Raw genomic sequence first — 13,763 nt, forward strand, 5'->3', positions numbered from 1 at the left:
ATCATTTTTCTCGTTCTCCCTTTTTTTATTCTCTTCCAGACTATGGTCACTACTATAAGCAGTGGGTTCATATAATCGGCTTACTTACGTCGTAAGCTCTTAGTTCCTTTAAAGGATGCACTCCTATCTCTTCCGTAGCAACACTCTTTGCTGCAGGCAAGGTAAGGGGAGCTGACGGCCCAACGCTTTCCCCCTTATTCTGATTAAGCATCCACTCCTCAGGTGGCAGGTCTTCTCTTTCCTCTTGATGCATCTTCCAAAGCTCTGAAATTGCTAATCTTTTCTCTAATTTCTTTTCTGTATACACAACATGCAAGTATGTGGTCATGTGTTGCACTACAGCTCTTCACAATGATCCCCTATGGGGCCATGGCATGAACATTTTATCTGCTGTGCCCTTTACCCATTATGCAATGTACTGGTTGAGCTTGGGCGTATGTTTTGGCAGTGTCTTGCACAGGTGCATGAGAGGAGTATCCCCCATACTGACAAGTCTCAATTGACTGTCAATACTTACCAGATCATTAATTAAACCTTTCAACTTGGCTTAAATGACCACTTTTAACATTTGAAAACAAATAGGAGCAAGCACCATCCATCGCTGCTCAATCCTCTTATTTCACTGCCCTTTTCTATTCTTTTGATTAGCGCCCATCGTTTTGCTACACTTATCTTTATCCACGGTTACTTCTTCACAATTCTATCACGCTTTGATACTTTATTCAACTAACATTTAGACTAGTCAGTCATTTACACATTATAAACACCATATTCACCTCTTCTCTCATCTTTACATTGTACCCTATACAGGGTTTGAGACATTACCTTACACGTTCCTGACATGTGCGTTTTATCTTTCTCTCTACTCCCGTTGGAGTTTGAAATGTCTCCTTCTAATTCCCTTGAATTAGAACTCTTAAGTGGTCTCTCTTTTCTCTACAATTTTTCCCCATTGCTCAACGTTATTACAATCCCATCCCTTTATTTGCCATTCCCCTTACTCTACTCACCATTCGTTAATCCACCCGAGGCCTTCGGTATTGACTCCTCCTCCAATCCGACCACTTTGCCTTACGTTCGCAGAGCATCCATGGAAACCAGGCAGGGATTTCTTCAAAGGGGGACGTGCCCACCGTCTCGGTTTTTATTGCAAGTTTAATTTCTATCTGCCGCTCTCCACAGGAAACTCTGCGTTCTTTCAGCTAATGGTCGAGGATGCCTGTTCGTCAACAAATCTGAAGCTGAACTAGTTTGGATCTTTAAACCCACCGCAGTGATACCACATGAGCTTAGGACCCATTAGGAACGTGCGTATGTAATGGATTGGATCACACAGAGAAATAACCGAACCAACTCAGGAAGATGGAAAAGTACTGTTTTAGTAACAATTTTCTAAAACAGAGAGTTACAATCAACATCAACAGACATACACTCGATTTCTGTCAGCGATCTTCACACAAAACATAACTTTTATATAAAAAATATGTCAGAGGTGATGTCATAAGATGTGGCAATAATGAAAAATGTACTAAGGGTCGGGATTGGCTTAAGGGGAACATCTAAGTATACTTTCTATATGAACTAGGCTTGTAATTGGCTGACCACTATCAAGTGGACAGCATATGCCTACCTCTAAAACATGTAATCTTCAGAAACATTAGATACACAGTTTCTCATTGGTTTTCAAACTATAAGGTCCTTCGTTATATGGACCAATTCAATTGGTTGCCATGCTTGTGCCAGTGCTGGAACCTTCGGTTCACTTAGCAGCTCCTAAGCCTGTACCCAGGTGAAAGGAGATGGGGCATGACACTACCTCCCTGCCCAATTAGCCCAGCATCTCTCATTGCCCATGCCTTCTTCCATGAACATTGTCTTTGAACTTGGCCTTGCAAAGTATCGTTGTCTTTTAAAATACATGGTGAGAACATTCACTATCATGTTATGGGACTCCAAGTTTGAACTCTATTTTCATCCTTGGCTCACGTGACAGGAGACCACGATTTAGTCCATTTTGTAGGTTCTAAATGCTCTAAATGAATTAAACTTGGTACTCTTGGTGTTCTTTCTTTACACTTTAACAAGGGATGATTCGTCCTTCGCACGTTCGCTTCTTTCCAGCATAGATAGCTGACCTTGGCTGCTTCAGTTTTGACTCCAGGCCAGACAACCTCGTCTTGCAGCTCCAGGATTCTGCTTATTCTTGCTGCGACACAGCTTTCCCTTCCCGGGTTAATGGGTCCTGGCTTACTAAATTCATGATACCGATATCCAGCTTCTATACAATGTCGGCTTCGCCTGCGTTCTTATCACTACATATAGCCAGCTAGTATGATGACCTGGTCTACTTTGCGTTTCAGCGTCTGTACAATTATTTAACAGTTGATTTTCTGCAGCACTTTGTGCATGTGTAATCTTCTTCCTTTATATTTGAGAGTTCACTTGATCCCTTACTTCGTTATTAGTTTCTTTAGGATCCATACATTCTCTTTAGTCAGTATCTCGGGACGTCGTGCATACTTTTGTGATGTCACTGGATTCTTTTCTCGGCTTGGTCTCATATTCTTTCAGGGAGTTCCTCCCCTAGGTTGTCATCACTTCGAGGATACATTTGGTAGGGATGTCTCAATGGGTATCTTCTCTCGAAAACACAATTCAGTATTGGCACAACTGCAGGTGTCAGACTCGGCAACGACTCAGGTCTCCAACATATGGATGGTAGGAGGGCACTGTTTCCTTCAGAGGCATGCATCTGCTCCTCTACACCTGTGTCATCCACCAGGCTGGGCCTGGTGGGTAATGAAAGATGTAGGATCAGAATGTCCAGTTCTCCAGCATGAGATCTGGCATGAGTTCACATGCTCATGAATATTCCCTGTCGTCAGGCTGGAAATCCTCGGTAAAAGAAAAAATCAGTTTCTGTTTCGTTTCTGAACTGTCTTTCTCCTAATAACCAATCACTGGTCTCTGGGTCACACTGGCCCCAGCCAATGACTGTCCTCTACCTCAGCCCCTCCTCAGGCAGCCATCTTCAGATTTGGTAGCACGTAAAGTGGCAGTAGGACCAAGAGAAGAACCGCAGAAGGGTACGCGGAAGGGTTCGCATGTGAATCCATGCCAGACCCATGCTGGAGAACAACAGTTACAGGTAAGTAACTTGTTCCTTCTCCAGCATGGGGTTTGGCATGGATTCACATGCTGATGAATACAAGAATACATAGCAGTACACATATGCACAACCACGGGAGGTGGCAAGGCACAACATTAAGCATTTCAACAACTCAACATTAAGCATCTCTTACCTCCTCACCAGGCTCACCTTCCAGCGAACAGGTTGCGCAGCACTGCTTGGCCGACTCTGGACTCCTCCCTGGAATCCCGGTCGATGCAGTAGAATCTCGTGAAGGTGTGAGTCGACCTCCATGTAGAGGCCCTGCAGATGTCGAGCAGGGGCACACCAGACAGGAACACTGTAGTAGCAGTGATCCCTCTGGTCGAATGGTCTCTCGGACGGCCAGACAATGGTAGGTTTGCCAACCGGTGACAGTGTGTGATGCAGCCGGAGAGCCACCTGGAAATGGAGGCCTTGGAGAGGGCCTTCCCTTGATTCACAGGGCCAAAGTTCACAAACAGCTGTGACGTCTTCCGAAAACTTTTTGTGCGGTCCACGCTTCTAGCCACATCCAGTGAGTACAAAGTCCTCTCGGCCTGCGACGAAGGCGAGGGGAAGAAAACAGGTAGCACCAAGGGCTTGTTGAGATGGAAGTCTGACGGCATCTTGGGCATGAAGGAGGGGTGCATCCTCAGCACGACCCTCGTTGCTTGGAAAGTCAAGACTTTTAAAAAGCAGTTTTGCCAGAGAACAATAGTGTTTGTCTTACTAAAAACACAGTTAAAAAATGAATGGACTGAGATTGCTCGGTAGATTCTCCTGTACTCTGGAAAAAGGAGTTGTTACAAAACTCCCAGTGTAGAAAATATTGTGGTCCTCTCTCTTGATTCGTAGGAGGATCAATCTGCGGCCTGGCTTCAAGTTCCTGGTTCTTCGCTTGTGTTTGCCAGGGCACAGAGCATAGCCTACCAGTTTCAGTGGTGAAAAGTCATTAAACCACTTTCATCAGGGCCGTTTTCAGACTGACACTGGGTATTGTGCTGTCTTCTTATTCGGTTTCAGCATGTCTAAATTAACTGTTTTCAGGAGGCCCCACCTGGACATAAAGCAGAGAGCGGGGCGAGGGGATGGGAGGGAAAACAAGATGTATCTCTATTGGAGTTGGACTCTTGTGACCCCTGATTTCTGGTTCAGCGGGGTACCGACAAAACAATACTATCACATCAGTTTTACCCTCATGTTAGGATTTTCCCACACATGGCGGTCCTTCTCAGTCGGAAGATTAGCATTTTGCTTCCAACCAGGGGTGCTCTCAACAGTGCATACCGGGGAATACCTTGTATCTGTATTTAAAAACACTAGCTGGGGCCAAATGCACAGGGTCAACTCGTAAGCAAGTCTGACCCTAAACACATCAAAAACCAGGTATCTGTAAACCATGACCCAGCGGAGCGTTGTGAACGTGTTGTTAAGACAAAATTATATACGTGTTTTGGAAGCTGAAAAGAACTTGGCTCGGGAAGAAACCCTTAAGGATAGAGGCACTATTCAATAGAAGCACCTGTCGATGCAGGGGGCTGTAGTGGGCAATGGCGAGTGTATCACTTAGTGCACTCAAATCTAGAAATCTAGACTGACCTTGCGTGTTCCTTTCTGTCTCCTGGGGTTGTAGCGCCGAGCTGAGTCTGCAGCAGGCGGCGTTCCAATATAAAATTCGAATTGGGAGACGCCGGACGCGAGACAGCATGTCACAGAGTCACATGTTGAGATCACGTGAATGGTAGTGGAGACACAGTAAAGGGACTAATGGTTTTACCAGCAATGTTCTAACGCCATGTTGGTCCGGTTGTCACATGGATGCCATATAGGCGATCAAATCAACAGTTCAATGCCACTGTGTGAGTGGCAGCAGAGGCAACTAAACTTCTAAACATAAAGGCTGAACAAAATGCAAATAAAAATAAAATGGGAGTTGTAACTATACAGTATGTTTGTGGGTTCATCCTATTCCGAGTTTTTTACCCGATGGTTCTGCAGACGTACCATTCTGCACATGGGGCAAGGAAAATATGTCCAACCTTCACAAATAGAAAAGTATTACAAGAATGTCAAATATCAGCCATAATACATGCAACCAAGACAACATCAATCCAAAATTGTTGACAGACAGGATTTCGGATTCTGGAATGCTTGACTGGTGCAGATTACTGGACACAACAGCAACAAAGTGAATCAATATTATCAGACATGTTGCAGGGGCATGTTGGATTTCACATAGATTTCGGAAAATCTTTTGTGTTTAATAGAGGGAGACCAAAGGAGTTCAGAGTTTCACGTGCAGCAGACTGTAGATTCACATAGGTGACTGTAGATTTACAGTGTCGCATACATGCCAACATTTCAACCCACCTGTGCGGGAGATTACGTCAGAAAAATCGGGAGACCAGTATTTCCCATAGGAATGCATTGGGCAAAGATTATTTTTAGGCGGGAGAACGTGAAAAATAGCATTGTTTTTCACAGAAAAATCGTGAGTCTCCCGCCTGAATCGGGAGGGTTGGCATGTATGGTGTCGCCAAAGTTTGCCAGCATGTTGGTTTGTTCATGCCGGTGGTGTCAGATTTTAGCCTGAAGATCCATAATTGTTCCCGTCTGTAAAGTAGGTTATGGAGGTTGCCTCCCTTTGTGGGGACGGTCACCTTCTCAATGATGGTCCAGTGAAACTCAGTTGGACCGTGTTTTTTGTCTATAAAATGTTCAACCATTGGTGCAGAGAGTTTCTTGGTTCAAATGCATGAGCGATGCTCCGCAAGTCTAGTTCTGATGGGGCGGGTAGTCATCCCCACATATCGCAGGCTGCATGTTCAAGTGATGAGGTAAATCACATTCTTGGTATTACAGTTGGTCAGATCTTTTTGGATTCAAGGGTAGTGCCAGCCAATGTTGACAGTTTTTGTTCTAGTTGTGCCGGCACAGGCACTGCATGCTCCACACGGGGCATGTCCAGATGGTTTTGTCTGATTCCACAGAGTATCCGGAATAGGGCTACTCTTTTACTTGTAAGTGTGGATCAATGAGTCCCTTAGGTTTTTTCCCCTCTTAATGCCAGACTCGTTTCTCCTACATTCAGTATGGGCCAGAGTCTGAGCACTTCTTTCTTGATCTTATTGGTTATTAGAGAGTAAGTGAATACTGCCGTGATCTTATCATCTTGGTTGTTCCGTTTCTTGTGCTGTTCCAGTGTGATTTCTCTTGGGATATTCCTTGCTCTCATCCTGGCCTATTTGATGGTTCGTCTGAGTCAGCCTCTGAGGAAGCCTTTAGCTCTGGTGTGAAACGGATATGGGAATCTCAGTGCCATCGCAGGTGAGTGCATCGACTCTGGGTGCTATTGCATCCCAAACGTCTGGAGGGGGTGCACCCCTCACAGGGCCAGTCAGTGTCGGTACGTCCGTCTGTGTATTTGTATTTATTGAGTTTTATATAGCGCTTTTAACCAAAGCGCTTTACAAAGAACAATATGCAAAACATGAAATAAGCAAAGTGAATCAATATTTAGAAACAAGTAGCAAAGAACAATTTTTAGAACAATTTACAAAGCAAAATCAGTAATACATAACATTTACAGTGAGAATCGATGTTCAGAATCAGCCGTTGACAGTCAGGCAGGTGACTTGGAGTAGGATCATTTTTAAAGAAGAGCGGAAGGAGGACTAGGAGGTAATAGAGTGGAGAGAGATAGAAGGAGAAGGCTCCAGTGAAGAGGAGCTAGAAATTGGAAGGATTGAAAACGGGATTGTGCACAAGAGGCGCGCGGTACATAAGTAGGAAGTGATCAGCTGAACGAAGAGCCTGAGAGGGAGAATAGAAGGATAGAAGGGATGCAAGATAGGAGACTAAGGAAGTTGTACTTGAGTTGAGAGTGATAGAAGAGCCATCCCAGTGAGGTAAGGAATAAAGAGATTGAGACCCGATAGGAAAGAAGACAGAGAGAACGGATGGAAGAGTGGTAGATTGATTTGAGAGGAGCTAGACGTGAGGAAGGAAGGCCAAGGAAGAGAACAGAGCAATAGAAAAGACGAGAGAAGATTAAGGAAGATATAAGAAGTTTTGTGGCGTGGAAAGTAAGGAAAGGGCGAATTTTGCGTATGTTATACAGATGGATTGACTCCTGTTCCTGGGGCAGCTGATCAAGGGAGGGATGCAGTCCTGCAGTCCTGCAGCCACAGATGGCAGCATCACATCAAAGGCCAGGTACCCTTGGCTCAGGCAGGCGTGGGGTCCGCCAACGTGGTGGCTGTGTGTTAGCTGCCAATACTGTGTGGGAGCATTCCATGTATGCTGTTGCACAACAACAGGCTGCTTCATATGAGATGTTATCTCAGGGCATGGATAGGGTGGCCAATTCCATCATACCCCCAGCAAGACAGGTGGAGCACCAGCAGCAGGCATTGCGGTCCACATGCCGCTAACACAGGCTGAACATGGTAGCCAGCAACAGGACCCGACGGGTAGAACTGAGAGCCCTGCTTGCATCCATGGCTGTAGAGGGTAGGGCCCACAGGGAAGCTCTGAGGTCAGAGTATAGGTCCCTCAGGATTACTCTGACTGCACCCGAGGAATCCAGCAGTAGACAGTCTGAACAGCTGATGACTCGTACCATCACGGAGGAATTGTGTGCATCCCGTGAGGTGTTGCATGGAGACCTCCGAGACATCATATGGCAGATGCAAGCATCTCAGTCCCGCATGGCCACTGCCATGGAGGACCAGACCAGGATTATGCGTGGTGATCATCCCTTACCACTACCACATTCTGATGCAACACCAAAGGATGGTGATAGCAGCGACAGGTCTCCTGATCCTGCTAGCTGTGCGACCCATTAACCCATGGAGGTTTTTATTGACATCATGCACCCTGCATCTCCCCCCCCCCGGTCCCCATGGGCATTTTCTTTTTTACTATTTTTTGTCTATTGTGCATTTATATAACAGTGTTAGCTTTGGGAGGCAGCCGAGGGCATCCAACGCAGCAATCATTGCTGAACTATCAGTGGAAAAAACTGCTGTCTGGGTCACACTATGTCTGTCATTATTCTGAGGTAACTCTTTCTCCCCACTACCAATATCCAAATATTCTCCATGCACTACTTCGTGCTTCACCTCTGCCAGGTTTTCTCTAGGAACCCTGCTCCCACCCATCACTGCTGTTGACAAAGACTTCAATGGGTAATTCAAAACTGCTGGGACATCTTCCCAGTTATCAATTACATGTCTGAGACGATATATTATTGCTCGCAAGTCACTAATATATGGTGTCATTTCTGTTCCTGTTTCTTCACTATTCTCATTCAACTCTTCAATCATTATGGTTGGTGCCAGCAATACTTCCCAGGCATCAAGCATATTTCTAAACCAATTTCTTATTGCTTTCAAGTCACTAAAAAATGAGCTCATTCTGCAGTAATAATTATTTCAACCCTCTGGATTTCTTCTTAAACCAAACCTCACAACACTTAAGTGAGTTTCAAAAAAACAAGTTTCAAGACTTCTCTAAACATGCTGATACAGTCGTCAACTTGCCAAAAATGTGCACAAATTCCAATCAATAGGAATCTAAAACAAATGTCAGATTTCCCCAAAAAGTGTCAGTCTCCACAGAGTTCCAAACAAACAAAATACCACAAGCATTTTCTAGAAAAAACAGTTTCTCTAGCTTGGCCAAATGGATGTACATTCATTCCCAAAAATTGCCAGTCATGAAACAATGCTCTCGATCAATTCCAATTCAAATTCCGGATTCAAAGTCACAGTCAGACAATTGCGTTCCCCTTCCTACGGTGAATAAAATTGTGGACGAAGCATGCTCTAATTCGTAGCATCTCCAAGACAGACTAAAACACCAAACAAAATATCTATTCCCACGAACTCAATAACCATGGACAGAAAATACAGCTACAAGAAAACAGATAACACAGCTGCACACTCAAACATCGTGTTCGAACCTTGCCTCCAGCCAAGTCGATCAGTGAATCAGAAGTCAGCTGCCAAAAATCTGCAGACTACATGTCTGTTCCAACACTCATCGATATCAGATATGGAAGGAAGGGCCACGCGGCCAGGTGCCATTTTGTGGAAAGTGCAACAAATCTACCATGTTGTCAGTCCTAGACAATCTCCTAGGGGGGTGTGGATCACTATGCCCCCCCTGCTCTTGTATCTCAGGGGCTTTGTGCACTGTGTTACTCCTAGATTACTCCAATCTTACTCCTATGGACACACTAACATAAGACACAAAGAAAACACATTAATCGATTCAACAATAGAAACACTTTTATTCATACATAGCAATGCATGATGCAAACACTACTATAATGCAAATCTAAAATTTGCACCTTTTATGCTTTTGGTGCAAATCTACTAGCAATGCAAAAACTATAAGCCTTACAGGTTTCTAATGCAAGCAATCTAATAACAACTCCAATCCACACCATTCCTCTCCATTCCACACCATACTTCACACTCTCTCTCTAAGACAAACCCTGTCTGATTACCTCATCTATCATGTCAGCCAAAGCTCTGTGCGAATGTCTATTCTAATTCCCCAAAAACGTGTCTTATTCAACAATACTCCCCTTTTGCTCTGTGTTGCTCTGTCTCTCCTCTGCAACTAACTCTGCAACCAGCCAGTCAGTCAGTGCCAGGCCTCTCTCTGCCAGATCCCTGCCAGATTGATCTCATCAGCTCTGCTGCACCCAAAACCGCTTCCCGAAGTACATCCAATCACTCCCAAACACCTCTCCAAGTCATCTCTCGATCTCTCAGAGTGTCAGTGTGCCATCTCCAATTCCAACTAGCATCTCGAACTACCAACTCCCTCTCTCCTCAGAGAGTAGACCAGCAGAGAACAGCAACTCAAATCTCAGAGCCTCACCTCTTATTATACTGTTTAATGACATATTCATATCCATGGTTACATGTCTCTCTCTAAGCTAAAATGCCTCTCTTTCTGTCTGTCAGCATTTCTGAATATGAGCAGTGACTAAAAGTCTGTGATGCATGTCTTGTACTTTTCAATCACTGCGTGTTCTGCACATCATGACATTTGTCATCATATCTATGCCATATCTTCTTCTGTCTGCATTCCATCCTACCATCTCCTCATATTTCTCCATTCAAACCCCTCCCTCCTTCTGCATGTCTCTCCCTGCAAAGCTCTCCTTGCTTCATGGTGCTGCCTGCCCCCACCTTCTCTGTCTGTGAAGCACAACGTTATCTGTCTGCCAAGCAAACTATTTACACATACTTTGCACATTGTAACTCATAACAACTTCCGCACTCCGCGGCGCTTCTGTGTGTCTCAATGGAATGGCTTCATCGGAGGCAAGTGGCAACCCCCGGCAGCGACGCAGAGAGCTGTCAGCTTCTCAGGCAGGGACGTTGACATCCTGGTGGAGCAGGTCCTGGTGCATTATGATGCCCTCTTCCATGGACCATCGCAAGTCGGCAAGGAAGGGCAGAGGAATATCTGGGCGGACATCGTGGGTGCCATCAAAGCGGAGGGGGTGGCACCCCGCGACTACATCCATGTCCACAAGTGCTGGGAGGACTTCAAAGCCAGGACCCGCAACAAGTCCCAGCACTTCCTCAAGGCTGGCATGGACCAAGAGGAGCGCCGGGGCCGGTTGACCACCGACAAGTGGGTCCTGGAGCGGTTCTACCTGGCATTGTACGCCCAGGTCAGGGATTTGGAACTCTGTCTGGAGTCGACTGGTAAGTGTCCATGTGTACTTGTCCACCATAGTGCATGTGCATGTTGATGTATGGTTGGATGTTTGGAGTGTGCACACTGGCCTCATGTCTGGTATGTCTCTTGTACAGATGTCTGTTTGCATGTCCCAGGCAGTGCTGCATGTGAGTCCCTTCAAGCATGTGTGACACAACAGTGTTTGTGTGGCAATGTGTGACGCGCGGCAGCATGTAACAACATCTACCTGGTTGGTTTCCTGTGTCTGGACTTGACCATGTGAGAGGTGTCACACATGTGTGTTTTGCCAACAACATGGACATGCATGGTGCATATGTGCATGTGTCTGAAGAGTTTGTTTGTTTCTTTATTTATACCACGCGCAGAACCCTGAGGTAACTGGGTTGAGTGAGTGTGTCCAACACTCCGGGATTGATGTCACTTGAGCATTAGATTGTGTGATTGACTCATGCTGCAAAATTGACCTCTAGTGCACTCGGACGTGATAGCTCCATGGCCTGCTTCATGACTGTCAGCGTATGTGTGTGAATGAGATGTGTATGTCCCATGATGCATTTGAGGCGAATGCACAATTTTGAGGTGCTGACAGTGCTTTGTCCAAGGATGTGATTGTCTGTTGAGAATGCCAGACCTGATTGTGCATGTTTGTTGATTGCACTTACCTGTGTGTTGTGGATGGTGATGATGGTTATGACCTTTGACAGTGCCACTCATGTACATTAGGTTTGTGCAAAACAGACATATGTTCAGTACCCTGATGTTTGTGTTCTATGTCTCCCTATCCACAGCGACGATGAAAGAAGAGGACGGAGGCCCAGTTACGCTTCCAGGAAATGTCATCTTCGGGGAGCGATGTGACTGGTGCCGTGTCCGAGGCAAGGGCCGCAGCTGCTGAGGGGAGACCCAAGAGAGTAAAGTTAGTCATGGGCTCCTCGGCAGTGGGAGGGACATGTGAGGTAACACAGCAGCAATCTGATGCGGAGGATGGCGGGGAGGCATCCAGGTTGACAGAGGGGGAGACCGCATCAGCCCGGCCCACGGGGCCCGGCGGGGTGATGACGTGGGTGTGACTGGTCCAGTCCAGACTCAGGGGCAGGAGCCAGTACAGGTCACTGTGGAGGGGCCTGTGACTGATCCTGTCCCTGGGACTGCGACTGCATCAGTGTGCACCTGCGGGCATGCCTCAGGCCGGACCCATCCGCAGGAGGCGGATGTTTCCAGGCAAACGGAAACACCAATACCTGCGGATGTCGTCATTCGGGACAGGGTGGAACCTGTGCTAGCCCGTGTCATGAGGCGTACAGGCACCATTCGTGATGAGGGGCAGGCTTCCAATCGGGGTCTTGCACATCATCACAATGAGGTCTGTCATCTCTTGAACTACTGGCTAGCACATTTCCTGGTCTTGCAATGGGTCCATGGGCTGGTCACTTATGTGACCATCTCCTCGTCTTCCTCCTCTGTGCGCCAGTCATCCTCCCTGCTGTCTTCCGGACCAGATACCACCAGGGCCCCATGTGAACCTGTCCCAACCCCGGCGATCAGTCTGGTGGGGATCACAACTCTGCCAGAGTCGGGAGTCGAGGTTGAATCAGCAGATGTGGTCACCCTGCCAATCCAACCAGTGACAGGAGCTGTGGCAATGGAGGAGGAGCATGCCCTAAGGAGCAGGGCACGTGCACAACGGCTCCGGGGGTTGACATCATCCCTGAGGCTGTCCTTGAGGTGGAGAGACCGGGCAATTTGGTGGCAGTAGGCTCAGAGTAGGAGGCTACAGGACTCGGGGCTTTCAACAGCAGAGGGGCAGGTATCGGCCATCAGTCAGGGGGCAGACGTGGACCTTACATCAAGTATGTCTTCCGTGTTGGAGCATTTGGGCCACCAGATTGGGGCAGAGCAGCAGCGGGCACAGGAGGCAACACTCACCATGGACAGGGCGGAGATTTCACTGCATCGTGGAGTGAGGCGGCCGGAGGTCCTCGAGGAGACTTGCAGGGAGTTTGAGAGGAGCATGTTGGAGTCCCTGCAAGCCCTCGAGGGGGAAGCGGAGGCCCGCCTAGTGGAAGTGGATGTTGATGCCCTGGTGGAGACTATGAAGGAGCATCGTGAGCAGAAGGACTTGCCCGCTGCCATTGTATCTAGTTATTTAGGCGTAGGTTTCATTTGTTTTTCCCTTTTTTGGGGGGGGGTTTTTGAACTGTGCTTCACTTTTGTACATAGTTGGTTTTTGAGAAGTCATTTGTTGGAGTGTTTCATAAGGTTTTCTACTAAACATTTGGGACAAAGGACCGATACTCATTGTACATAGTTGGATTTGTTTTTTTGTTCTGTTTGTGTTACCCATGACGTAATTAATTTCTTTTTATTCGTGATTTTCAATTAGATATTCATTCAGGACATGGACCTCATTTTGGATTTTGCCCTTTTTTATGCGGATACAGGCTTTTTCTTTTTGAGAACATTGTTATTTTATTTATTTTCATGCTTTATTTGTTTGTTTCATGTACATGAATATGTTTTTAATACTGGTTTTCAATATATTTTCGGAACATTTCATACAAGTGCTGTTTGTTTGCCCATTTGTCTCCACCATTGAGGGTTAATCGCTCTGTTCTGTGTCCATTATGATGATCTATCCTGTTAATATGTGTGCACACATGCTGGCATGTGTCATGTTTGACATTCATTTGCATGGGGTATGGTCCGGTGTGCATGACCAGTGTATGGGTGTTTGGGTGTGGTTCCAGTGTGTACCGTGTGTTGGGATTTCATTTCACATGTGCAGTATGAATCTGTATTGGGCCTCTGTGTGTTTGTGAGGGTGGTGGGTTGGGTGAGTGATGTGAGTGTGATATGTTTGCTATTTTCGCACCAAATTCGATTG

Source organism: Ambystoma mexicanum, chromosome 8 (assembly GCF_040938575.1).
Source record: "Ambystoma mexicanum isolate Mex_15411 chromosome 8, UKY_AmexF1_1, whole genome shotgun sequence".
NCBI classification, from domain to species: domain Eukaryota; kingdom Metazoa; phylum Chordata; class Amphibia; order Caudata; family Ambystomatidae; genus Ambystoma; species Ambystoma mexicanum.